An 18,954-nucleotide genomic window follows, 5' to 3' on the forward strand; every position below is an offset into this window, starting at 1 on the left:
CTTAATCGTGGTGACTCTTGATGTAATTGTGCTTAAAAGAAGTATGGAGTTAATATACATTGATGTGAAGGTGGAGTATGGTTTGACATAAGTAGTGGGTTTGAACGTTAAAGTATATGTATTAAAGTGCTTTGGGAGGTGTAGTCACTCATATATCCAAATGTATCCTACTCGACCCGTATCCTACATTATAACCAATTAAAGTCCTGCTTGATCCTAGACTGAATGAGCTTGATTAGTAGAGTAGTACACTACGGACAAGCCTATGGTGCATCTTTTGCAGCATATGAATGTTATTTCTGAGAGTGAGTGAATTCTTTCTATCTTGAGATCCTAATTGTTCTTAAAATTTTATTGTGTGGAGGACTACTCTCTTTTGTTGTGTGAGGGCACTTGATTCATGAAGGAAAGGTAATGTCATTGACCTCTATATTAGAGTAAGTGAGTGAGTTATGAATAATGTGTGGTACTTGTGAGTCAAATCTTGAGGTGAAGATATTACACCCTCGTGCTTAATCTATTTTAAAGATTCTTGGTGTGATAATTTAGGAGAATTGTTTAAAGAGGTCATGTCTATATAAAGTGTAGTTTGATTGCTCGAGGACGAGCAACGTTTAAGTGTGGGGTAGTGATGTTTGGCTATAATTTTATATTTTTAGTGCATTACTTACCTTGTATTTTAGGTGCTTTAATACTAAACTATACTATATTCGTGCTTAATTGAGTTTATTTTATGTGTAGGTACGTTGAAGACGAAATTGGGAGCAAAGTAGAGATTTTGTGTGTATTTTATACGCAACAAATAAAGTATGATTATTTAATTAGTTGGTATTTAATTATAAAAGAAGACAAAAGTGTAACAATTGAGAAAGAAGACAAAAACGTGAAAAGAGAATGTTAGGCAAAAGCAACAGAATTGATTGAAGCAGCGAAGAAGTCAGCGACGTGAGCCATCTTGCTCGCGACAGAGGTGGCGACGTGAGATGCCAAGCACGCTAGGCGAGGCCAGGTCTGAGGCGAGGTGGACTATGCATTTTGCCTCGCGAGACGAGGTCCGTAGCGAGCGGGTTTCGGATTCTTAAAGCCTATTTTGTCTCCTATTTGGTTTTGGACTTTGTTATTTCGTTTAGGTCTCTTCCCTACACATATAAATAGTCAAAAAATACCATCTTTAGGAGAGTTTTGCGACCGGAGGCAAGAACATCACGTGGAACCACTTTTGGAGGAGAAAATCATAGAGTTTTTCATCCCTTTATCTTTTCTTTGTAATTTGTTTATGCAAAATACTTGGAAATTTGTTGCTACGAACATAAGTGGCTAAGCACTCTACGGTCTAGGGTTGTGGTTGACATGATTTTTAACGTTTAATAATTACATCTTCGTTAATTCGGATTATCATCTTGTGGTGGTTTCTTTAATTCTAGTTTTCACTTGTGAATTGTTGTAGCTACCAATTCACCATACTATCTATGCTATGCTTGGGAAAGTCATGTATAGATTAGAGTAGAATTAGAGAGAGCTTGTTTCTGAACCCGTGACTCGGGAAAAGATTTCGCGGTTAGGATAGGAATATACCTAACACTCTTGCTTAATTAAATACCATATTATATTCGTTCATGATAGATTCAATACCATAGGAATATAGGATTGATATATTGTGGGCATGCGAGTAATATTGTGGGAACATACTATTCATATAAACGATCTAGTTAATTAACAACCATAGATAATCTGGATTAACGAGTGTAATTATTGAACTTAATAGGATTGATAAACCGACCACAACCCTGAAATTTTCATCTCCTCTTAAGTAAATCTCATCATACGCATTTGCATTCTTGATAAATTAGTTGTTACTTGTTTAATTTCCGCAATAGTAGATTAATATAAAGACGTGACTCTTAAATAGCTTGGACAATTAATTGATTTTAGTTTGCTTAGTTAACGATCAATCTAAGTCTCTGTGGGTTCGACATCCGACTTTCGAGTCACTTTATTAGTTGACAACCACGTATACTTGCGTGTACTTGGGAACCAATATTGATCTTGTGCAATGCCTACACCAATTACAGTACTCAAGTTAGAGACCTCAATTCACTAGTTGCTAAAATAAGAAACAGATGATGCTACCATATATACGTAATTAAAAAAAGTGAAATAAACATAAATTCAAAGCCTTCTAGAGGATCAGTGATGTGATCATACAAAACTGAATCACTGGGCAAATGCATACTCAGCGCAATTATGTTAGTGATATTACAACATCAATTGCCATTTTGAATGGACTCTTTTCACATTTGAAGTTATTCATTTTCTTACAACTTTGAGAGAGACATTTTGGTTATACATAATAGAAAGTCTCAAAACGGTGATTGATTTTTTTATGATTATCTTTGTTTACAACGTTAGCATTAGAAATAGAAAATAGGGAGTCTACAATTCCTTTAGGTTGTATAATACTCAAGAGATGTGCATTCACTTCTTATATTTCAATGGGCACAAAGGACGTCAAAGTTGTCCTTGTTTGAAATAGTATAAAATTAACTTCTAGAAACTATTTAAGATGTATTGTTTCGAATTAATAACAATAGCTGAAAATTGAAACCCACAGGTGACTATCATCAAGGGAGGATTAGACATATAAGTTACTGGTTCGTCAAAACTCAATAGTTTTAACTAACACCTTATATTTGTGTTAAGAAGTTCACTTATAAAAAATCTATCCCCAATTAGTAAGCAAAAATTATTGTGATTCAGAACCCTTTAACTTAAAATTCCGGATCTGACTTTGACTACATTTGCCTTAGTGAAACGTCATTGCTTCAAATCCTTAAAATTAAAGTTATTCAATGGGGAAAAAAAATACTGGCATGTATTTGCACGACTTTTTATTAGTAAATAACAGTATTAAGTTAATTGCATATCATGAAAAATTAGTTATGTATACGATCAAAACCGGTTAGTCCTTCGTACGAACTGGACGAAATGGTAATGCATTGGATCGAAGAGCGTCTTCATAATATCAGATTGAGATCCGAAGTCAGTCATCAAGCTTCGAGCCCTAGGGACCGATCAATGTCGAGCTCGATATCCTTATCAAGCTCGAATCCAAATAGAACTATGATGCGAAGTGAAGTTATCAAGCTTATGAGGCAGAGACCGACCAACATTGATCCCGAATCAATACAAGGCTCCGAGTCAGAATCAAGCTCGAGTCAAGATTGAGAGCTCGAGTCAATATCGAGCTCGAGTCAAGATTGAGAGCTCAAGTCAATATCGAGCTCGAGTCAATATCGGGCTCATAGACAAGAGTCGTTGCAACCGCACTAGAGGAGAGAATCCTGGCAGAAATTATAGAAAAGTTAGTTTATCATGGGTCTCCCACTATATATTTTTAATTATATCTAAAATAAGATCCCTCCAATATAAAGGGGATAGTTATTTTTTCTGTCAGGGCATCAAGTTTTGGGCATACATTGTAACTGAAACATATACATTCATATATTGAAGAGTTATCCTTTTTAGCTTGATAGATTGATTCATCTTGCCTAATCCATAAATCATCTTTTTTCTAACCTTGTTTATTTTTCATTTTCTACAGTCACCACTCGATATTCCTATTTACTCTTACGATTTGTGTCAAGTTATACCATTTACCTTTAGAACTACGTACAAATTCAACTCTATCCATTTTTTGGGTAAACAGTTTGGCGCCCATCGTGGGGATAAGGATAATAGTGATTATTTAATACGAATCTGCAAAAACACACCATTTTGCGCTTATTTTCGGAAGTGCCTTTGATTTCGGATTAGCAACGACAAACTCTCAAATTAAATGATATTACCTATCGACAACGAAGTTGGATTTCAAGGTGAGAACAACAACTTGACGCCCAGGTCCGAAATGCCACTTATCGACGCCGTTGGAGCTCGAGTCGAAGTACCATTAGATGTTAATTCGCATATGGCCATTGATACAAACCAACGTTCTGAATCTGAAAATAGCGTTCATGGTGGTACTCAATCTGTAGCTCGAGAAACCCATAACGTTGAGAAAAATGGAATTAGCTTGCGTATGATTTTTGAAATATTGCGAGCTCAACAGGTAGCGATAGCTCAGTTGCAGAGTCAAACTCAGGTACCGAGCAGGCCGGAGCCTAGTCCACCCCGAGGAGTTACCCACAAAACGAAACTAGCTATAGTAAAGTCAAATGAGCAAGAGTCGGGGACTAATCCCGAAATTGCTAAGATGTTCGAAGAACTGACCAAACGAATAGAATCAGGAAAAAGGAGGATCGAGGCAAACGACAAAAATGTGGAAACATATAACTCCAGGGTTGATCAGATTCCGGAGACACCACCGATATTGAAGGGCTTAGATTCTAAAAGATTTATACAAAAGCCTTTCCCCCCAAGTGCGACTCCTAAACCGATCCCAAAGAAGTTTCGCATGCCCGAGATTCCTATATATAATGAAACGACTGACCCCAACGAACATGTCACCTCTTACAAATATGCCATCAAAGGGAACGATCTAGAGGATGATGAGATCGAATCTGTATTATTGAAAAAATTTGGTGAAACCATGACAAAGGGAGCAATGATATGGTATCATAATTTACCATCTAACTCTATTGATTCTTTTGCTTTGCTTGCAGATTCTTTCGTAAAAGCACACGTTGGGGCCATAAAGGTCAAGACCAGGAAGTAGGACCTATTCAAGGTAAGACAAAAGGATAACGAGATGATAAGAGAATTTGTATCTCGTTTCCAAATGGAACGAATGGATCTACCACCAGTCACAGACGATTGGGATGTTCAAGCTTTCACTCAAGGTCTAAACGAACAAAGCTCGATGACTTCACGACGGCTGAAGCGTAACCTGATCGAGTACCCAGCTATTACTTGGGCCGATATGCATAATCGATATCAATCCAAAATAAGAGTTGAAGACGACCAGTTGGGTTATGGATCCGTTATTAAAAGGGTTGCCAACCGAGAACAAAGGTCGATCAAAGACCGATACCAGCCGTATAATGGAAATCCTACAAGCTCGGTGTGATAAATGGCTAAAATGATACTACTACTAAGGTACGACCCCCTCCCCTTGTTCAATTATATTTCAAAAACTAAACCTTGCAGGTGTTCGACCAAAGACGAGGATTAATGAATTCGATCAGGAACAAAGATGGATTATTCAACACGAAGCCTTAGGTCTGAAAGCACGCATTGCACTATTTTTCCCTTAGACCGGTTTTGTCCCAAAATGAGTTTTTCGGCAAGGTTTTTTAATGAGGCAACCATTGATCGTGCTAACTTGGAACAACTCAACAGTATTCGAGGCCTCCTTACAATCAACCTCGAATACTGGGGGAATACCATTGTCATTGAACATATTAACCGATGATTATCAAGTACGATGCAAAGAAAGTTACTTCATTATTTCATGGCAACAGGATCTCGATGGGAAAAATTGTAAGGGCCAAATGGTCAAACGAACCATGCCCATGTAGTTGGCCCGAGCCGTGGCACAAAACATGAACACATGTATAATGACTTACAAAGATTTTTTTTCTTTACCGATATCCAAGAAACATTCCTCTATTTCGAGATCTATTATGCAAACAAGCTTAAGGGCCGACCATTACCCCATAAATCGGGGACTGTCAACCAAAAAATCAACGAGTTCGAGCAATACTCACTCGACCATTAAGCCTACGGGCTACTTTACTTCGAGTTCGAATCACTCACTCGACTAATAAGCCTACGGGCTACATTACTTCGAGTTCGAATCACTCACTCGACTAATAAGCCTACGAGCTACATCACTTCGAGTTCGAGCAAGTACTCACTCGACTACTAATCCTACGGGCTACTCTTACTTTCGAGTTTGAGCAATCACTCACTCGACCATTAAGCCTACGGGTTACATCACTTCAAGTTCGAGCAAGCACTCACTCGACTACTAAGCCTACGAGCTACTCTTATTTTCGAGTTCGAGCAATCACTCACTCGACCATTAAGCTTACGGGCTACATTACTTCGAGTTCGAATCACTCACTCGACTAATAAAGCCTACGGGCTATATCACTTCAAGTTCGAGCAAGCACTCACTCGACTACTAAGCCTACGGGCTACTCTTATTTCGAGTGCGAGCAAGCACTCACTCGACTACTAAGACTACGGGCTACTCTTATTTCGAGTGCGATCAATCACTCACTCGACCATTAAGCCTACGGTCTATATTCTTTCTAGTTCGAGCAATTCACTTGATTAATAAAGCCTACGGGCTACATCACTTCGAGTTCGAGCAAGCACTCACTCGACTACTAAGCCTACGGGCTACTCTTACTTCGAGTTCGAGCAAATACTCACTTGACCATTAAGCCTGCGGGCTACATTACTTCGAGTTTGAATCACTCACTCGACTAATAAAGCCTACAGGCTACATCACTTCGAGTTCAAGCAAGCACTCACTCGACTACTAAGCCTACGGGCTACTCTTATTTTGAGTTCGAGCAAATACTCACTCGACCATTAAGCCTACGGGCTACATTACTTCGAGTTTGAATCACTCACTCGATCATTAAGCCTACGGGCTATATTACTTCGAGTTTGAATCACTCACTCGATCATTAAGCCTATGGGCTACATTACTTCAAGTTCGAACCACTCACTCGATCATTAAGCCTCAAGCTATATTACTTCGAGTTCGAATCACTCACTTGACTAATAAGCCTACGGGCTATATTACTTTAAGTTCGAACAATCACCCACTCGACTACTAAGCCTATGGGCTACCTTATTTTGAGTTTGAGCAAGAACTCACTCAGTTGTAAAGGCTACAAGGTCCAAATATGATCAAATTGCCTAAAGCCTTATGAAAAATTTTCATAAGGCATGAATGAAACAAAATCTTCACGAGGCAGAGAATAAAACAGAGGAAAGTCGGGAAAAGAAAAGATCTTTATAAATATATACAAGAATGTTTACAATGTCCGAACAGGACCCTACACAAAAAACCAAAATGAAAACTAAGGGCTAAGTTTCTTGGTTATCTACGGGGGCAGTCTCTTCTCCATCGGGCTCCTCCCCGCTCTCGGACCCACTCTTGCTCCCATCATCGCCATCATCATCACCATCACCATCATCATCATCAGAAGTCAAGGCTTCAACATCGGCTTCGAGCTCTTTAGCCCTTTTTATCGCTTTAGTGAGATCGAAACCTCGAGTGTTGGCGCTGCCTCTCTTTCTTGTAGTTGAGCAGCTTCAACATCGGCCCGATAGACGACCACGAATGCATCCGCATCGGCCTTTGCCTTTTCGGCATCATATTCAGCCTTGGCAAGTTCGGAGGCCAACCTAGCCTCAAGCTCCTCTATTTTTCTTTCCTGAACCAAGCTTTTCTCCTTCATACTTTGAAGTTGGTTTTCAGCCGATGATAATTGGGCTCGAGCAGCCTCTTTCTCTACAGCAAAGCGGTCCATACTTTCTTTCCACTTCAAGGACTCTGCCTTTATCACATCGACCTCCTCATGGAGTTTCCCGATCATCTCAAGTTTTTGCTGCAGCTGTGAGACTGAAAAATTAGCCATTATTCCGGTATCGAGCCCATAGGCTTTTAATAGTATCATTACTTGCTCGGACAGATCGGTCTGATCTTAGTGAGCCTTGGCTAACTCAGCTCGGAGATCTTTGATTTCCTCTCCCCTTTGCCCTAAGAGGGGTTTAAGGGCGTTTTTCTCCTCCGTGACTCATTGAAGGTCGGCCTCGTATCGACACAGCTCGGTTCGAGACCGAAAACATGCTTCTTGATGAACTGTTGTGGCCTGCAAAGAAAGAAGAAACGAAGTTAGAAAAGAAAAACAAGCATAAAGGCAATACCAACGAAGTAAGTTAAAGCTTACCCGATTCAAAGCCTGCTGCACTCCGAGGAAAAGATCTGATACATCACTAGTGCCGGCAACGTCCTCGACACCGGTAAACAAATCACAAAAACGATCCTCTCCCTCATGAGATCCATCTACTTCGAGGGCCCCCAAAGCTTGGGCTTCCCGAATCGCCCCTTCGAAAAAAGCAGGGAAAGTGGGCGAGTCTTCGATTACTACTGCCCCAAGTGAGTTTCTTGGGGCGTTCTCTTCGGTTCGAAGAGATTCAGGGATGGCCCCTTCAGACATATCCACCATCAATTGACTTTGATGGGAGATATCCTCGTTCTACAACGGCTCGGGGACTTTGCCATGATTTTCTCCGATATACCCTCAGTTCGAGGCGGAGTCTTGTAAACCACCATCGATCCAGCTGTATGTGGGGCATCAATGGTTTTCTTCACTCGGGCCACCAGTACTGACCCATCATCTTTTTCTTATTCTTCGTCTTCATCCCTTAGACGCCGAACTGATTCTAAGGTTAAAGGGATGACATTCTTCCTCGACTTACGAGCCTTCAATTTTGGATTTTCGGAAGTAAAGGCCCTTTTTCTCTTATTGTCCTTCGCCGTTTTAGAAATCGAGGCCAAAGTTTCCTCCTCGCCAGACAGAGGTCTCAAAACCGCATCCTTGCCCAGACCTACATACAAGAAAATTGATTTGAGTGTATGGAATACAGTTCGAACTATCGATGATGCAAGAAAGGAGATTACCATGATTTTTGGCCTCCCATCGGCCCTTTGACAAATCGCGCCATGAGTGCTCGGCGTATGTAGAAGTCGAAGCCAGGGCCCGTACCCAGTCCTTGAGGTCGGGAACCGCACCGGGCATCCAAGGAGCTGTTGCACCACAAAAGGGGATATCAATAAGAAATGAAACGAATGGGCAAAATAATGGGATATAACAGCAGAGTTACACTTACGCTTTATGTTCCATTCTTCGGGAAATCGCATCTTCTCGGCCGGTATTAGGTCCGACGTCTTCACTCGAACGAACCTTCCCATCCATCCTCGATCCTTGCCCTCATCTATGCTCGAGAACAAAACCTTGGTAGCCCAGCGCTATAGCTTTATTAACCCGCCTTAAAAGAGGCGGGGCTGTATAATCTAATGAGGTGGTCGAGGGTTAAAGGCATCCCCTCGACTTTGTTCACAAAGAAATGGATCAGAATAACGATCCGCCAAAAAGAAGGATGGATTTGGCCTAAGGTTATTTGGTATTTATGGAAAAAATCAATGATAACAGGGTCGAGGGGGCCTAATGAGAAAGGATAAATGTACACACTTAAAAACCCTTTCACATGAGTAGTAATATCCTCTTCGGGAGACGGGACTACCACTTCTTTGTTCTCCCAGTTACAATCTTTTCTTATCTGTTCGAGATATCCCCCGGTTATCGAACACATATACCTCGATACTGGCTTACATCAGCCCGGAACCGACGAGCCTTTGTCGACCTTAAAATTGGAGGTAAGAACACACGCCACGGGAACGCACTCCTCAGGTCGTGGATCCACCGGTGTTTTGTCGGTGGCAGATTGGGAAGAAGTTTTTTCTTTTTGGGGACAATTTTTGATGTTTTCACCATTTTTGGATTTAAATAAGGAGATAACAAAGATATGGTGTTTTAAATAAAGATTTTGCAGTAGAAAACGCAGAAGGTAAATTTTGCAGACTTACAGATGAATTCAGAAGGTACGAGAAAGGGTTATTTATAGGTTGAGTAATGGCGGTTCAATTTCGATAATGGCCGACCATCGTCTGACACGCATTAAATGCCTCGATAAACTGAACTGACGGGACAACTATCACGCACGTCATGATCGGACTTGATGCAAACGTCAGTATATATCTAGTCGTATAGTTGAAAAATCATGTAGTTTCTCGCTACATCCTTCCCGAGAAACGAGGGGACTATCTGTATACGGTCAAAACTGGTTAGTCCTTTGTATGAAGTGGCCGAAATAGTAATGCATTGGATCGAAGAGCATCTTCATAATATCAGGTTGAGATCCGAAGTCAGGTCATCAAGCTTCGAGCCCTAGGGCCGATCAATGTCGAACTTGATATCCTTATCGAGCTCGAATCCAAATCAAACTATGATGCGAAGTGAAGTTATCGAGCTTATGAGGCAGAAACCGACCAACACTTACCTCGAATCAATACAAGGCTCCGAGTCAGAATCGAGCTCGAGTCAAGATTGAGAGCTCGGGTCAAAATTGAGCTCGAGTCAATATCATGCTCATAGACAAGAGCCATTGTAACCGCACTAGAGGAGAGAATCCTGGCAGGAATTATGGAAAAGCTGATTTATCATGGGTCTCCCATTTTTTATAACCTTGTTTATTTTTTATTTTCTACAGTCACCACTTGATATTCCTATTTACTCTTACGATTTGTGTCAAGTTATACCACATACCCTTAGAACTACGTACAAATTCAACTCTATCCGTTTTTCGGGTAAACATTGATATTATAATTTCTAAACCTTATCATACTGAAAATCAGATAATGTGTTGGATCCAGTTCGAATGTCCATGCTCACTTCATTTTTTCCAGTAGTACACTAATTTCCTAACATCGCAACACACACACACACAAAATTTCAACAAATATTATATTTAAACGTCATAATTTTAATAGTATGATTAGTTTAGTGCAAAGTTATACTCATTAAGTTCCAATCTTGAATCCGTCTTTATGCGCAAGATATGGAACAATAGATCCATAGTCAATGCAAAAGTCAAACTGAAAAACCCTCAAGTTGCAACTGATCATAAGCTTTAGTCTCGAAATGCGACTTAAAACACGCATTGAAAATGTTTCCTTAAACTGCTCTTCCGTTAAAATAGAGAATCAATGACATGCATGTGCGACGACGATGAATATCAGCAAATGCCAGAGGCAGAGCCAATATAGATGACCAATGATTCGATGAACATAATTCGTGCAAGATTTGCGAACTTATAGCTTGTCTTAGTTACTGATTTATAATTAAATATTTATGCATATTTAACGAATGTCCAAATACAAATATAATGTTTTAGCAAAATTGACAAAGTTCGACTAAATCTGCACTTTGTTTACCCTCAAAATCAGATAATAATTAAATTTGTAAGTGGTTTTGAGGATACGCGAATTTGTAAATAAAGACAAATTAAATAAATAAGGATAAAGTAAGCTTAAACCACACGATGATGACGAATTAAGCCTTAGTGAAGTATTTGCCCTCGATCTGGGCTCGTAACAACAAGCACTAACGAACGAAAGCAGGAGAATTAATAACATAAAAAGTAATGATATATTGCCTTGGAATGCGTGTTACAATGTATTTTATGAATTATCAGACCCCCTTTATATAGTAGAGGAGTCCTATTTTAGGTATAATTCTATGAAAGGTAAAAAATCTTTTAATTACTGATTGCCAGTTCTTTATTGGTACGTGCCGAGATTCCATCATAATATTCGGTCGGTCATGGATATTTCGATTTTCTGTTGGCTATGCTAACAATGTTTCCTCAAAGTCATTTGAGGCTGGTACCGGTACCGGGATCATGGCCTCGATATTCTCGAAGACATGCATCTTGTCTCCGGGTTCTAACCTGGTGGGACTTGGAGTCGATCTTTAGTCTTTTATTGTCATGTCTCGAGCCTGGCTTACCATGTCGGAGGCTGGGATAGCTCGAATTCGACTGTATACATATAGTCCCCTCATTTTTCAGAGAGTAGACGGCAAGAACCAACATGAGATTCTAATTCTCACTTCGATATACGACAAAATAACTGAAATGTCTCGTTAGTCAAGTCCCGATGGCATTAAATGCATGTCAGCCGCCGATCGACCATTCCTGGATGCGAACCGTCACGGAAACACCATAAATACCTCTTCCTTTGTTCATTTTAACTTTACATTCACACCTTCTACCCTAGTACCCTTAAGATTTCAATACTTTTTAACACTTTCACTCTAATTATCTCAGATCCTTTGCAAGAACTCTTGTTTGTCTTTATCTCAAGCCAACAATTACAATCCTTCAACTTCCTTTCTTTCTCCACTTTTCCTCCATCTTTTAAAGAAATGCCAAACACTTCCAAAATCGTCCCCCCAGAAAGAAACCCCTTCTACTTCCCGGTCGACTACTGAGATCGAGGAGACTGTTCCTCGTACTACCGTCGATGAACCAGTACCGGAACTCCCTTTAAAAATGTTCATCCCCAGAGGATGCTCGGCCAACGACGACTTCAAGGTTGAAAAGCCTTCCTCCGTACAAGGCCGGTGTGAGGAGGTCTCGAGATACATATGCTCGATCATGGAAGAAGTCATACATACGGTCTGAAAAGACTGCAATTGGGCAGGTAAGGGCATAGTGATCCCTTACCCCAATGAAGCCATCACCACCCATGTCGAGGGATACCAAGATGTTTACACTCATCCTTTTACATTGGGCCCGATATACCCGGTCATCATTAATTTCTGTAAGAGATACGAGATGTGCCTCGGTCAGATTCATCCTTCGCTGTAAAGGATCGTGATACTCCTCCGGTTCTTCATGAGCAGAATTGATGGATGCTCGTTCACCGTCGACCATCTTCTACGCTTGTACAGTCCCAAAATCTTTTTTTGGGAGGGGGGACTGATAAAGCTCGTGCGCCGGGCGAGCAAAGCCCCATTATCGAGTATTGATGAAGACCGAGATCGGGGCTGGCAAAGCCGTTTTGTCCGAGTGAGAACTTTGGACCTGATTCCAGTTGAGTGCATGTCATTCCCCTAGAAGTGGAATATATCACGTAAGTACAATTTTATTTTCGAAAGTCAATTTTATACTTACTTCATTCTTCCTTATCAGTGTTTTGTGGATGTGCAACCATCGCTCGGGTACCGAATGCTGTCCCTCGACTCAAGGAGTGGGTTGAAGGTATCGTATCATAGATGCCCTACTCTGAGCGCTCATGGCACAAGCTCTCGAAGGGCCGTTGGGAGGCTCATTCCTATGGTGAGACTCCTTTCCTGAGTAGGTAATATTTGGATTCCTTTTTTATCATTAAGTATTTATTCCCTTTACTTCTTTTTGCAGGTTTGTCCAAGAATGCCGAACATAGGTCTCCAGCCGGTAGTGAGGACTTACCTACCGAGTCCCTTGATCCGAGACGGGCCAAATAGAAGAAAACAAAAGAAAAAGGGCTCTGAGTTCCCTGAGCTTGGGGAAGAAGATAACAAAAATAAGGCTAGTGCGCAAGCCAAAAGATAGCACCAGTGCCCTAGAACCACTTTCAGATTCGCTTTACTGGCTGAGAGACAAGTCCAAAGAAGAAGAAAAAACCTTTATCCCGATAGCCCGTGTGCCGTCACAGCTCGAAGGGCAAGGGGCCTCCGAACCAGAGAATCTCGAGACCGAACTGCCTCAAACTAAGGAGGTCGATGAGGAGGTTGGGGCCGAGGCTTCCCGGGATGCGGGCAGTGTCCCAAAGGAAGCACTCGGTGTGATAGACATCATTGAATCACCCTCGTTTACTGAGTCCATGTATAACGAGGACCAAACAGTGAAAGAGCATCCCGACGAGGGGGCCCGTGGAGCAGACGACCCCTTCCGCAACTTTTTTGATGGCGTGGACTCCACCGCCACGGAGGACGTCACCGAATTGGGTGACTTAGAGGTACCGAAGAAGAGTCCTTCTTCGGGATAAAGCGGGCCTTCCTCAAGCTTGAAACTGATCAACGGGTTCCAGCTCCGAGTGTGGATCCTGACCGAAAGTGGTCCATCATCATCTCCATTCCGGAGGATGCCCGGGTCCTTTCTGCCCCCGTAGAGGTAGCCAGTTACCTTCAGTGTCTGGTGACCGAGGTAGACCAACTCAAGATGAACGAGGTAGATGCGCCCTGCCTCTTCAACAAAGCACAATATGCGCTAAACTGGGTAACTTTAGATATCTCTTGATGACTTTAGTTCGTACTTAGACTAATTCATAGATAACCCTAACATTCTTCTTTTGTGTTTATAGGCCTCGGTGCTTCACCATGAAAATTTCCTTCGATATCCGGACGAGCTAAACCAACTTGAAGCCTAGGTCCGAGGGCTCACTGAGAAGAGAGATACTTACAAACTCCTCAGTGAGCAGCGTGAAGGTGAGGCTAAGAGCCTCCGAGCTGAGCTGAGCTGGAGGTGGCTCAGAAGGAGCATGCTGACCTGGTCGAACAGGTAAAAATATTTGAAGTTAGTGACGATGAGATAGACACAGTGACTAATGGTTGGAATCTGCAGGTCCAACAGAAGATCGATTGGATCGACTAACTCCGAGCTAAGATGGATGCAGTTAAAGCCGAGGCCGAAGAATGGAAAGGTATGAGGGACCCCCTGGCCTCGAAAACTCTTGCCAATGAGCTCGAAATGGCCAAGTCGGTGGTTGCTGTGGTCAAAGCTGATGCCAACGAGATGGTGGCTCAATATAAGGCCGATGCTTAGGCGGTCCAGGATCGACTCAAAGATGTCGTCGAGTACGCGAAGCGAAAATCTAGAAGGCAGGCCCTTGAGAAAATTCATGCTCGGGGTTTCGACTTATCGGCTAAGATTGAGAGTGCTAAGGGACTCAAAGCCGAGGCCAAGAAGTTGGTGTATCCCGAGGATGAAGAAGACTCCAAGGGTTCGAGCGGATCCGAAGGTGGAGGGGACTCCGAAGACCCTAGCGACGAGGCGGGCTCCGGTGAAGACCAGGCCGTTTAAGTGCCTTGTACATTTTCCTTTGTTTTTTTGTTTTTGTACTTTTTGTTAAGGCAGTTTGGCCTTTGAAAAGACTATATATATATATATATATAAGGCTTCTTTTTTCCCTTTGACAGTTTCTAAGTTTGTTTTTCTTTGCTTTATTTTTTATGTTTGCAAAGATCGAAATGCCTTAGCATGTAATAGTTAGGTCTTGTTCGGAGGTTCGAACAGGCCTTTCTTTCGATAATATTTCATTTACGATTCGTGAGGCTCGGTATGATCGGAAGCTTTCCCCAAAATACTTCGAACGTTTTAGATGATAATTTTGCCGATGGTAGCCTTTCAAACCAGTTTAGAAATTTTGAAGTCCTTATTTTTTATTACGGGTCTCAGACGTCTCCTAGCCATTTAAATATGATCGTAGACTTTTTAGTTTGGGTGTTTCCTAGTGGGATTGTTACCCCGAGTTATCCAGGCTTGCCCAAGATAACAGTCCCCGAATGGGGATGGCCGTAGCCTTTAAGGTTCGGGCACTGCCTAATAGGTCTTGTTCCCCCGGGCTCTGATATCCCATACCGTCCGAGTTTGTCTTTGGATGGCAGTCCCCGAGTGAGAGCAATCCGTTGGACCCAGATAAATCGGCCCTTGGGCTCGATATCTTTAGGGGATCGAATGTAGGAAATTCCTTAAGAGAAAAGAAAGAAAAGAAAAAAATTTAAGGGACGCGATATTTATCCGCAAGGTAGGAACTCCTTTTATTTCTGTGTGTAATATATATGGTTGCACATGTGTATAAGCTTTGTGTCAGGGCTCGAGCAGTGTATGTGGGCACAGTTCATTTGACTGTTTGGCCCTTACAACAAATCATGTCGATCGAGCCGAGACCATTCAATCACAATGTTTCTTTCCTTGCTAAAGTCATTATCCGAGAGTGATGCCCACCCTCCCCCTCAAGTGTTCAAGGCCAATCATAGAGAAGCCTCGAATTCTGTTGTCATGATCTTCGATACCGATTCGTAACCGGTCTTCAATTCCAAGTTAGCACAATTTACTGTTGTCTTGTTAAAAACCTTGTCGGAAAACCCATTTGGGACAAACCCGATTCAAGGGAAAAAGAGTGAAACGCGTGCTTTCAGGCCTAAAAATTGTGTCGTTCTTCAACGGTCGCCTGCAAGTGTTAGTTCAAAATGTAAATAAGTAAAAGGAATGATTGGGGTCGTACCTTAACAGTAGTATCGCTTCAAGTGAGTTATGTTCCATTTGTTTGGTAGTTGCTCACCGTTCATTGTTCCGAGTTTATATGATCCCTTTTCGGTGATCTCGATTATATGATAAGGACCTTCCCAGTTCAGCCCTAACTTTCCTTTGCTCGGGTTTCGAGTGCTTAGCATGACCTTCTTTAACACTAAGTCCCCGATATTGGACTGTCGAAGGTTGGCTCTTCGATTGTAATACCTCTCAAACAAGGGCGGCTTCACGCCTTTCATCTATCAGGTCCAGGCTCGTATTCATGGCTTCGTCGTTTGATTATTTTATTGCATATCAGAATCTGAGACTCGGTTCTCTAACTTTGACCGGTATTAGAGCTTCGACGCTGTAAATCAGCAAGAAAGGGGTGGCCCTAGTACTGGAATGTGAAGACGTACGGTACACCCATAGGACTTCGGGCATGGTCTACCTCTTTTTGAGGTCTTGGAGTATGGTTTTTTTAGTGGACCCTGCTTGTCCGTTCCCACTAGGGTGCTAGGGTGTTGATAGGATCCTTTTGATCTTATGGTCTTCGAGAAACTTGCTTACTTTGTTGTCGATGAACTGTTTCCCATTGCCAACATGATCTCGGCCGACATTCCGAACCGACATATGATGTGGTCCCAAATAAAATCGATGACTTCCTTCTCCCTCACCTTCTCATATACCTGGGCTTCCACCCACTTAGAAAAATAATGCGTCATAAATAATATAAATTGAGACTTACTGGGTGCCCATGGAAGGGGGGCAACGATATCCATCCCCCATTACATGAATGGCCAGGGTGATAAGACCGAATGTAGTAGCTCCCTGGCTCGATGAATCATCGGATCATGCCTTTGACATTCATCACATTTTCCTACGAACTCCTTCACATCCTTTTCCATGTCGATCCAGTAGTAGTCGTCTCTAATTATTTTTCAAACCAATGATTCGGCGCATGAATGATTTCTGCATGTGCCTTCGTGAATTTCCCTCAGAACGTACTCGGTATCTCCCGGTCCTAGTCATATCGCGAGCGGGCTATCGAATGTTCTTTTGAACAGTGTTCCATCTTCGCACAAACTAAATCAGGTTTCCTTCATACATAGGGCCCTCGATTCCTTTGGATCCGAGGGCAATTTTTCGATCCTTGGATATTCTATATATTTGTTTCCACAGTCTCAAGTTAGGCTCGTTGAGTTTATCTCGGCGTGGACTTCTTCCACCACCGATCTCATAAGTTGCACGACTTTCCCTGAGTTGAACTCATCGCCTTTTACCGAAAGTAAGGGCATCGGCCTCACTGTTTTGATCCCGAGATACGTGTTGTGGAGTCTACTCCTTGAACCAGTGTAATGTTACCTGCAACTTATCCAGGTGCCTTTGCATTCATTCCTCTCTGACCTCGAACGTCCTATTAACTTGGTTTTACCACAAAAAAGGGAGTCACACTTTGCTTAGATTACCTCCGCCCCCAAGCTTTTGGCTAGTTCGAGAATTGCAATCATGGCCTCATATTCGGCCTCGTTGTTAGTCAATTTTACAGTCCTAATAGATTATCTAACTACATTGCATATTGGTGGCTTTAATACGATGCCAAGTTCGGACCCTTTTGCATTCTAGGCGTCGTCCGTAAAGAGGGTCTAGATCCCTGAAGAAGTCCCCGAGTTCAACAATAACTCTCTTTCGACCTCAAGTATCAGGGCCGGCGTAAAGTAGGGCATAAAGTCTACCAAAATTTGAGACTTAATGACGGTCTGGGGCAGATATTCAATATCGTACAAGCTGATCTCCATGGCCCATTTGGCCAACCGTCCCGAGAGATTGGGTTTATGCATTACATTCCTCAATGGGTAAGTAGTCACAAAGCATAAGGGGTGACATTGAAAATACGGTTTCAGCTTCCTGGAGGCGCTTAGCAAAGCGAGCGCCAATTTTTTGAGGTGAGGGTATCTAGTTTCGGCATTGCTAAAGTCCTGCTAATATAGTAAATTGGAAATTGCGTACCTTTCTCTTCCCGGACTAGGACTCCGCTTACCGCTATCTCTGATACTTCCAGGTACAGGTATAACTGCTCGTATGTCTTCGGCGTGTGGAGTAGCGGCGGGCTCGATAGATATTGCTTGAGCTCCTCCAAGACCCGTTAGCACTCCGGGGTCCACGAGAAGTTATTCTTCTTTTTCAACAATGAGAAGAACCGGTGGTTCTTGTCAGAAGACCTCGAGATGAATTGCCCAGGGCGGCTATGCGTCCAGTTAATCTTTGTACGGCCTTCACGTTGTCCACAACAGTGATATCTTCGATGGCTTTGATCTTATTGGGGTTGATATTGATTCCCCAGTTGGATACCATGAATCCGAGGAATTTACCGGATCTGACTCCAAATGCACATTTCTCCGTATTCGGCTTCATATTGTATTTCTTCAATATGCCGAAGGTTTCCTGCAAATATTTCAAATGGTCCTCTACTCATAGGGACTTAACCCACATATCATCAATGTAAGCCTCCATTGATTTTCCTATTTGTTCCTCGAACATCCGGTTTACTAGGCGTTGGTAGGTCGCACCGGCAGTTTTAGTCCAAATGCCATCACGTTATAGCAGTAAGTGTCGTACTTAGTGATGAATGAGGCTTTTTACTGATCGCCCCGGATCATCCTTATTTGGTTGTACCTGGAATAGGCGTCGAGTAAACTAAGGATCTCGTGGCCAACTGTTGCACCGATCATGTGATCGATGTTGGGCAAAGGGAAGAGTCTTTGGGACATGCCTTATTCAAGTCTTTATAATCTACACACATTTTTAATTTATTCCCCTTTTAGGGACTACCACTACGTTTGCTAACTAATTCAGGTATTTAAACTCCCGAATGGACCCTATTTTAAGGAGTTTAGATACCTCATCCTTGATGAAAGCATGCTTGACCTCGGACTGGGGTCTCCTCTTCTGCTTGGCCGGGTAGAACTTCGAGTCCATGCTTAGCTTGTGAGAGGTTATTTCTGACGGGATCCTTATCATATAAATATGGGACCAAGCAAAACAATCTTCATTAGATATAAGAAATTAAATGAGTTTTTCCTGAGCTTAGGGCTTAAC

The sequence above is a fragment of the Nicotiana tabacum genome, chromosome 4, assembly GCF_000715075.1.
Source record: "Nicotiana tabacum cultivar K326 chromosome 4, ASM71507v2, whole genome shotgun sequence".
Classification (NCBI taxonomy): Eukaryota; Viridiplantae; Streptophyta; class Magnoliopsida; order Solanales; family Solanaceae; genus Nicotiana; species Nicotiana tabacum.